Source organism: Pelmatolapia mariae, unplaced genomic scaffold (assembly GCF_036321145.2).
Source record: "Pelmatolapia mariae isolate MD_Pm_ZW unplaced genomic scaffold, Pm_UMD_F_2 NODE_ptg000609l+_length_20507_cov_1, whole genome shotgun sequence".
In the NCBI taxonomy this organism is placed as follows: Eukaryota; Metazoa; Chordata; class Actinopteri; order Cichliformes; family Cichlidae; genus Pelmatolapia; species Pelmatolapia mariae.
The window spans coordinates 11,207-20,507 of NW_027052292.1; the positions used below are offsets into that span (position 1 = coordinate 11,207).

At 38.1% G+C, this 9,301-nt stretch overlaps 1 long non-coding RNA gene across 1 annotated transcript; it reads left to right on the top strand.

Annotated features, from left to right (window-relative positions):
* Nucleotides 1-210: 210 nt before the first annotated feature.
* On the top strand, nt 211-5,144 carry LOC135932379 (uncharacterized). The gene is made up of 3 exons (XR_010573460.1): nt 211-282; nt 750-800; nt 4,993-5,144. It is a non-coding gene; the product is annotated as an uncharacterized LOC135932379 (long non-coding RNA).
* Nucleotides 5,145-9,301: the final 4,157 nt, after the last annotated feature.

Consider the following 9,301-nt stretch of genomic DNA (forward strand, 5'->3'; position numbering starts at 1 on the left):
GTAAAACAAATGAAATTTTGTTGTTCTTTCTTTTCTTTTTTTTCCTTTCTTTTGGTGCGCTTGCCTTCCTGTCTCCAAAAGCTGCTTTTGAGCAAAACCAATTTTGGAAAGAGGTGCTTTGTTAGAAATGGACATTGAGTGAAATGGATTGATGCAAATTTACTGACAGGCTTCGTTGTCTTTGTTGCTGTGTGGGTGTGCGTCTTTGTTTCTTTGTCTTCAGAGGCGGGTTTGAACAGGATGTGGAGAACGGCTACCATCAGCACCCCGATACCTGCCACGGTGAGATGGAGCAAACTCATTTATTCGTAGGAATTTACATGATCAATAAAGGCAGATTTAAAACTACTGTTATCAGATCTCGATGGCAGCTGGCGCAACTGATTGCAGTTTGAACAAATTAAAATGGAGCGTTATGATGTTTTATTTCAGCTATGGCTGCAGTTTAGTTCATGTTGAAGGAGCTTGAAAAGTAGTTTGTCCACCTCCATTCACAATCCCTGCTAGAATACTGTTCTCAATCTTTGTATGCTAATTAAACATTTGCTCAAAGAAGCATGTTTTTGTATGTAAGACAAAGTGAATTGTTTACAGCTCTTTTGCATGTGTCTGGGATGTGATGAGAACCACTAACAGGACAAATTCAGCAATCATTGCTTCCCATCAGAACGTAATGAAATGTTGTCCAGAAAACGCAAATCTTAACAAATAATATCACACTGATATTGTTTTGTATTTCTTTTCTCCAGATGTCTTGGCAACCACTCGCAAGCAGAACACAGCACTGGATTCAGCGTATGGTAAGTGGACACATATTATTTATTTATTTATACGTATCTTTATTATTTTATTTTTTCCATTTATGTCCCTTTTCTCTAAAGTCAACAGTCTCACAGCTAAGAAACAACTAACAGTCTTTCTTATTCCCAAAGGGATGTTAGTTTTATCTTTTCATTTATTTATTTATTTAATTATGGAAATTTTGTTTGCATCCTGTATTATTTTAGAAGTTTTTTTCTACTATGCATAGCAGCAGCACTGTATGAGGCCCAGAGGTGTGTAAGGAAGTTACCTTGAAGATGAGACCAACAAAAGTTAAAATCAAGTAGGGTTTTTGTATGAACAGAAGAGAGATTGGAAGATAAGATTGGAAAAACCTTTAAGGCCGTATTAGTAAAACAGCTGAGATATTTTTAAAAAATATCCCCAAATATCATTACAAAGGACTTCTCACTCCCTGCGAGTCAGATCTATGCAGTTATGTGCCCGTAAAGTAAATGTTTCCACACTTGGCTACATGGGAGGTTAGAGAATCTTTTACTGAGGCAGCTGAATGGCTGGCACCACCTCTCCCTCTTAGCCAGTTTGACAGTTTAAACATTGAAGCCATTGTCTGAAGCATCACTTCTTTGATGGACCAGGAGCTCCGCTGGCCAGGCTGCCTAATGCCCTGTATCAAGAAGGATCATCATCCCTGTCACGTTCCATTACTCCCCCGCCAGCCACACCGCACAGCCCCTGGCATGGCCGGAATAGAAATAGAAATGGCGCTAAGCTGGCTAGCTCTCAGATAAGATTGAGGAGGTGGTGTTAGGACAATTTTCTGACACTCTACATTCAAAAGTAGTCATTTTCAAACAGATGGTTGCTAACAAGGCTCATTCACTTTTATCTACACAGCTAGTGCACCCGCCTCAACTTTTTAAGGAGTTGAGGAGTCAGATCCCTTTGTCACTGGACAAATTGAGGCACAGGGGATCTAATGGCAGTGGCTGATCCAAGACAGTGATTTATAACAATACTGAGCCCATCATGCTAGAAGATGCTGGCCATTATGGCTCAGAACTATCCTTCCTACATCTCTGTGTCTTTTTCTTAGAACAGAGGCCACTTTGTCTGCTCGAGGCTTCAGCCCAGACCTCCACAGTCCCACACTGCCTCAGTAGTCTGTAAAGCCTCGCTGCTGGAGGAATTACAACTCAGTTGGTAGCAAGACTTGATGAGCAACCCTACTGCTTAATCCTGTGGGGTTCTCACTACCCTAATGCTTCACTGCTCCGTTTGAAGTTTTCCACACGCAGTCAGATTCTGTCTCTGGTTTATTCTTTTTTGTGTGTGTCTATAGTTTTTTTTTCTAGCTGATTCACAAGAAAAGCCTTTTAAGTCTCTACACTGAACATCAATTATCAGCTTTCCGAGACAATAAAACACTCCATATGCCTAACAAAGCTGTTGTCATTCGGGGGCTCTGTTCCCTGTTCGAAAAAACCACCAAAGGCAGGGACGTTTTCTTTCTTCCACTGTCACCCAAACAATCACAGCCAGCACAGGGATTAGCTTGTGACAAGCACCTGCCTGTGTAGGTAGTAAAGTGTTTCTGTGTTTTATAGTGGACGGGGTTTTTTTGTACTTCACTAACAATAAAAAAGACGAACATTTTATTAGATTTTCTTAAAAAATGGTAAGTTAATAAAGTAATGATGAAGTCATGGAGCTGCCGTCCAAAATGCCAGGGCCAAGCACCTCCTGGTACAGTTTTAATTTGCCCAGCACAGATGGCGAACTGACAGGGCTCCTCATTCAGAGTGAACACTGTCAACTGGCTCACAGTGAGAAATAGAGAGAGCAAACTCTTCTCATCCAGTCTGGGTGTGAACTCTGCAGAATGCTAACATTATGGCTGGCTTATTAGTGCGTGAGCCCAAGCCAATAGCAGCATGCTGCTCACCATACCTCAAGGACAACAGAGAGCTAATCGTGCAATCAAGATGTGGAGTGTGTCATCGGGAAAAAATATGTTTGATAATACCGTGCCTGTGGCAACTAATGCCCAGTGTGTTTCTTGGCATATGTTTGAACCAAATCCAAATGTGTTAGTCATAATGTTTGCTGGGCTACACCAAGGTGATGGAGATTTCTGTGAAACAGAAAACACAAAGTTAAGTAACGGGGGGGGTAGATGGAAAAAAGAATCTTTATCTTGTCAGGAATGAGTGTTTTTAGACAAACGTAGGGAAAATGCAACTTATCGTGTCTTAGTAATGCGTTGGGACACCATGTATGATCAGAACAACTCCAACTGATTTTTTTTAAGTCACTAAACTGCACTGAAGGGAAGAAACACATTGTCATCCCAAAGGAGCTTCTGGTAACACTTTATAATACAAAACAAAGAAATAATTATACTTTAAATTTAAGCATTATCCAAGTAATTTTAAGTATTTTTAGGTAGTGGATGATTAATTTTAAGTATCATATATCCATATCACAGATTATGGAGTGACTTAAGTTATGTTTCAACAGTGATTGTAGGGAGAAAAAAATGTACATCGAAGTAGTCAAAATTCATTTGAAATAGTTTGCAATTTTGTAGTAATTTTACAATACAGGAAGTTCTTTTTCCCCATCTTATGTTGTAATTCCGCTGTAACACAGGTGCATGATGATTGTTGTAATATTCAGGTATCCTTTTATTTTACCAGTATAAATGTGACAAGGATGGTTTTTGCTTGCTTTTATAAGAAAAAATAAATTGGTACCATCAAAACTGTAACTTATAATGACAGAGCAGAGTCCAGCTGTTTTTTGTTTTCAAAAGGAGTGTGCATGAAAGGAATGTCTTCTTTTCTGTAAAATACCTGGAAGTTGAACAAGGTTAAGCCACTCCCTAATCTTTAATATGGTTATGCAACACCTGAAATTACTTACGCATTACTTTAAATTACTTGCAGATTAAATTTAAACTCTAACCATTTCTTTATTTCCTCCAAAAGCCTGACTTTTACCATATTGTTATAGTGTACCTACTTTTAACTATTTTAATTAAATATAATTACATTATAATTTCAAATAAAATCCAATGAAATTCCATTTATTTACAGGTGATTTGTGCCCATCACAGGCTGTATTATAAAGTGCTACCGATCTTCTATCCTTTATTGTTTTGATGATTGTGGAGGAAGAACACTTTCTACCATGTAAGTGCTGGTCATCAGGAGCACCATAGCTTGTGATACATATCATTTTCATTCTCTTCAAACTATTCAGTGGCCCTTTCTGTCCTATAGATGAGGACATTGCCGTCCTGGCCACTTTTGCACAATAGAAATGTTGCATTGTAGGTTAAAAATGATCGCTCGGAACATTTGTGTATTGATTTGCAACAACCTGTTCCTTTTAGCAGACACATGGACCCAAACTGTGTTGTGAAAATTGAGCCACTGGATCTACTTACTGCTCAGGGGTTCAGGTTTTTCCTTTATTTTGTTGCCCATCCGTATGTTCATTCATTCACTCATGTTCACTCAAGAATTTAAGCTATGGTAGAGTTCAAGGTCATGGTGGTTCAAAGGAGGAAAGGATCTGATTAGATAGGAATATGCATAAAAGAATAATAAGTTGCAATACAATAAATTCAGAATATGAAAACCTTTTTTTTTCCTGAACTCTGGGAATTTATTCAGGTGGTCAAAACCTTACTTGCAGTTATGCCATTGTGAAAAGAAATACTTATATTATTATTTCAGTGTGAACCTTTTCAGAGCATACTCTCATTGTGCCCTTATTACTGTTTAGAGTCGCAAAATGTGAAAAACAGCTTTTTAAAATGGTACAAGCTGTTTTTGGTTGTAAAATATTTTTTGAGTCCAGGATATGATCACAAATGCTGAGATGCTTTAATCTCATTTTGCTGGAGAAATACATTGTGACTTGAAGCAGCTGGTTAACTACACTGCAGAGATTTAAATCACTGTATCTGCGGAGTAGCGAATTGACAGACGAATTAACTTGTGCTCTGTCTGCTCATCATGTCCCTGACAGTCATTACAGGGTCTTTATGTTAACGGGTGATGGTTATCTTTCTACTCAGGAATCACCCTCATTTCTCTAAAGTTGATTCTACAGACTGATTCACATTTCACTAATCACTCACTCTGTTGCCCCCTCCTCCTCCTACTCCTCCTCTTCCTTCCCCCTTCGCTACAACCACAGGGAAGACCACACCCACAAGCGCCAGCACAACCTATCATGGGGCGGCATTCCCAAAGGAGGCAGGTGACCCTGAAAGAGGTACAGGTCCTGATCGCCCTCCCCCTGTTGGGGAACAAGGGTCACCTGACTCGGAGCCAATCAGTGTGGAGATGGAGGGTAAGGGGGAGGGATGTATGTCCTCAATACACTCTGACCTGCTGAGGATTGCACTGCTGGGCCCCGAATGCCTCACTGTACACTTCTAACCAGACTAACTAAAAGTAACCCAAAAAAAAAAAAAAAATCACTCTGGTGCAACAGTTTCCCGTTTTCAGCATGCATACCTGCAATGCAGTTCAGTCATCTTGCATTCAAGCTCACGCAGCTAATGAAAAAACACAAGTGAGACAAATTCAATCAACACTTATTTTCTCCAGTTTTCAGTCATACATTTTTTCTCTCTCTGCAAACTGTGAAGTAGACTGATTCTGAATTGTCAGTGAGAACAAATACTCACCAGTAGAACACACAAACTTATATTGGAGGCTGGCCATTGTTCTGAACTCATGTGGTGGTATGCATGCTAATATGGGCATAATGTTCTTCTGGGGTGAAATATCACTTTCATTATCTGACTAACACGTAACTTTCTAGTTAAACCAATCTCTTAGTGAAAGGGAGAAGGCATTACTAATTGATCCTTTTGATTCATATACTTCATTAGTCCCTGCGATTCATGACGTGATGCATAATTTCCCACACAGCTTCACCTAATGGTTCTACTGACTCAAAGCCCAGTGGGGTAAGATGGAAGTGAGCTAAATGACAAGTTCTCGGTACAGTAATTGGAGACCACATTGTGCATAATCACTAAACAGAGATGGACATTAATCAATACAGCTGAGTCCAGTAAGCTTAAAAAGTATTAGAGGATCTCGCTTTCTCCTTATGCGCAGCCATACATCTCGATGTGCTCTGTTGACATGGCAGCCATAAACGTGAAGGATTTGACGACGTAAATAGATTCTGCGTTGGCACTAATTAACTCCTCGCATCAAGCGGAGATCCTAGGTCTACACAACACCGCTCCCGCATGCCCTTTCCTCATCTTTTATTTATTTAGCTCATCAACACACACAAATATCCCCTCAGCGTCAGTGTTTAGATGAGGGAAAAAAAAAAATCACAGGCCAGGTAACATTTCTTTCTCTCTTTGCAAGACCATTCATTTACAATTTAAATGCCCCTTCCAGTTTTTATAAGAGTCAGCCTTTAATACAAACTTTGAGAATATAATGTCAGCTTTCAGGCTATTTGGGGTTCTACCACAGATGATACTCTCTCCTTTCCCTGAATTTGATTCTGAGTCTCTAAAATAATAATTTAAAAATTAATTTGTTCAAAGTAAAAATGACTGTATAAAACAAAAAGAATTTATTCCCTAAAAATTATGGTATACTCTTTCAACAAATAACATCCCACCAAGCTCCTTCTGTTCTTCAGACTCTGTCAGAAGAAAATATTTATAGGGAACAAGCTGTTTAGAAAGATGCTAGCGCCATCTCCCTCATTACACCTAAAACCACTTATTGAATGTTCACTTTCGAAAAATAAAAGTAATGAAACAAATAGTGTTTATTATGAACATCTCTGGTAACTGCTAGTTTATACCTTATTATTGATTTCCACATACTTTGATGTCTCTTTCACACTTTTTAGCTTTAACTTCTATGGTAAAAAAAAGCGTTATCAATAAAAGTCATTATCAATTCTCATAACTCAGCACTTGCCTTTCCACAGCCTGCAAAACTGGTGACTTTTGCAGCAAATAGTATTATTATTTTATTTTTTTTTAAATGAACATAATGATCTGTTGTTATCATTCGTGTCTTCACACAGAGTGACGTACACTGTGTTTTACTTATTGATGTATTTGGCACAAATTATTTATCAATAAGGAGGTTGTCTACTAACATCAGTGATTAATAACAAAATCCTTATGGTAGTTTTCAGCTAAATTAATAAAATCTACTTTTTCTTTCTGCTTTTACTTAATTTGCTACAATGTTGCACACAGGGAAAAAAGCTACAAAATCCTATAATTTTAGAAGGGGGAATCATCACATTATTTAAAAAAATCAGTTCTGCTTGAAAGGTTTCATTGTTAACTTAGACATTTATAATTTCTGTAGTTATAGTGCTGCAGTGATTTTGAATTAGGTTTTATTACTGCTCAAGTTTAAAGTGCTCTAGTTTAACTTCAGTTCTCTGTTCTCACATTGTTAAATACATCAAACATTTCATTTCTCAGTAAGAGCATAAACTCTTCCACACCAATCCTCAGCTTGCCCCAGTAAATGACATGACCTATAAAAGTCTAACCAGTTTCTGAATATTTAATTAATTCTTGATCTTCATTGTCTCGAGTATCATTTTTTTCCTCACTTTTCAAGATGACAGTTCAAACTTAATCCTGATTAACATTCCAAGCGTTTGGCGTTTCGGCAGCTGTTACTCTGAAACGATCTTGTAATGAAATAGCTGCAAAGCAAGAGAAAAGTTTTTGATGCTTTGCTGTCTCGAGTCGAAGCATTTTCTCGCAGGTTTACAAAAGAAATGCAGTTCATTGGCTAGAATTCAATGAAGACAAAACATCGTGAAGCAGTGTTTTGTTCTCTTCTCGCTGCTTGCCTGTGCACACACCGTGTCAGACTCCGTAAATCCTCAGCATGTAAAATAAGCTTCCATTCAGGCAGAAACACTGTGCGGTGGCAATGATGAGCCGTTCAAGCTTACATTTTAAATAAAGTAAATAAATGACAAGCAGGACCTTAAACCAGGAAGTCAGACAACATGTGGTGTGTAAGTGAGGCTGTTACACACCTCCAAACGATGTGCCAGTAGACAGATTAGGACACAAAATCAACTTATGGTAAAAGTAAACTAAAACTTGATTTAATGATTGCTCCTAAATACTTTTTTTTTTTTTTTATTTCCTTTTTTTATCTCAGTGATGTCAAAGATGGGGGGTGTCTCGTTATGGTCATTTCAGGCATACACAACTGCTGTTCAAACACTGTCTGCAACGAGCAAGCTGATTAGAGCAAAGCCGGTTTAAATGAAATAGTGTGAGAGGAGCTAAAATGTCTTGTTTCAAACGGTTGATTAGCTGAGGGGGCTAAGTGTAAGTTAAATTAAGATTAATTTAGAATATGGAAGCATGCTCCTGTAATAGTAGAAGTACTAATGAAGGTAGTGGTGGTAGTACTCTACTAATCCATGAATAAAAATATAAAACTGGAAATGAGCTTAGTAGGTCTTGTTTGTGATGCTCGGAGGTTTACACATGTAAAATAATAAATGGAAAAGTAGCCGACAGGCTGAGCAATATTAGTTATAAGGACAGCTGCAGCTGTCTGCCATTAAAAAACACAACTGACATAGTATTAAAGATGAATGATCAAATGCTATAATCTTGAATTGGACTTGCTGTAAAGGACTGAGATTTGACTCGGCATGCACTGCCTGTCTGCAAGAGATGCATCATAAATCTCATTCTCATCTGAGGAAACAGATGTGCATGTTAATCAATACTGCTGTAGGCACTAGCTTGAAATGAGTCTGGCTTCACATTTGTATATGTGAGGCATCTCTATAGGCATCAAGTGTGTTTTCTTTCAAAGTGCTAAGCCACCATTTATTAATTATAGATTCAGCTATGAGCACTTATAAAACACTTCATAATGCACAGCAGTGGCTGACAGGATTAAAAGTAGATGCTAATGGAAGTGCTGATGCTGCTGACATACTGCTTGCCTACAAACTTGGAAACAACTTTGTTAGTCAAGTTTTGGCAGCAGTTAAGTTGCCATGAAGCCCCCAGGCTACATAATCAGTGTAAAGTAATGTGAAACAGAAACTCTAGACCTTACTCACAACAGCTATTTAGACTTGTTAGAGAAGGAAAAGCCCAGGTGTCACTAATGACATTAGAAATGGCTGGAGTCTCTTCAAGGACCCAGTGAACTCTGTCAAGATCATCAGCCCCGTAAACAGAGCTTAACCACCATTTACTTTTTTCTGCACTTTTCTTAATCTAAAATATCTGTGAAAAACATTTTTGCAACCCCCGTTTTTCATAGAAGATGCAGAGATTGGAGAGCGGACTAAATACTATATATGGTTGGAAAAATGATCAAAAGTGTCAATAGTTAACCAGGTTTTAGCAAACGGTTATATATTATTGTTTACTCCTAATAGGAGAACGTTTTTGTTTTGAAAAAGAGAAAGGTGCCTTAAGCCTGCGAAACAATTCACAATGACTATTCAG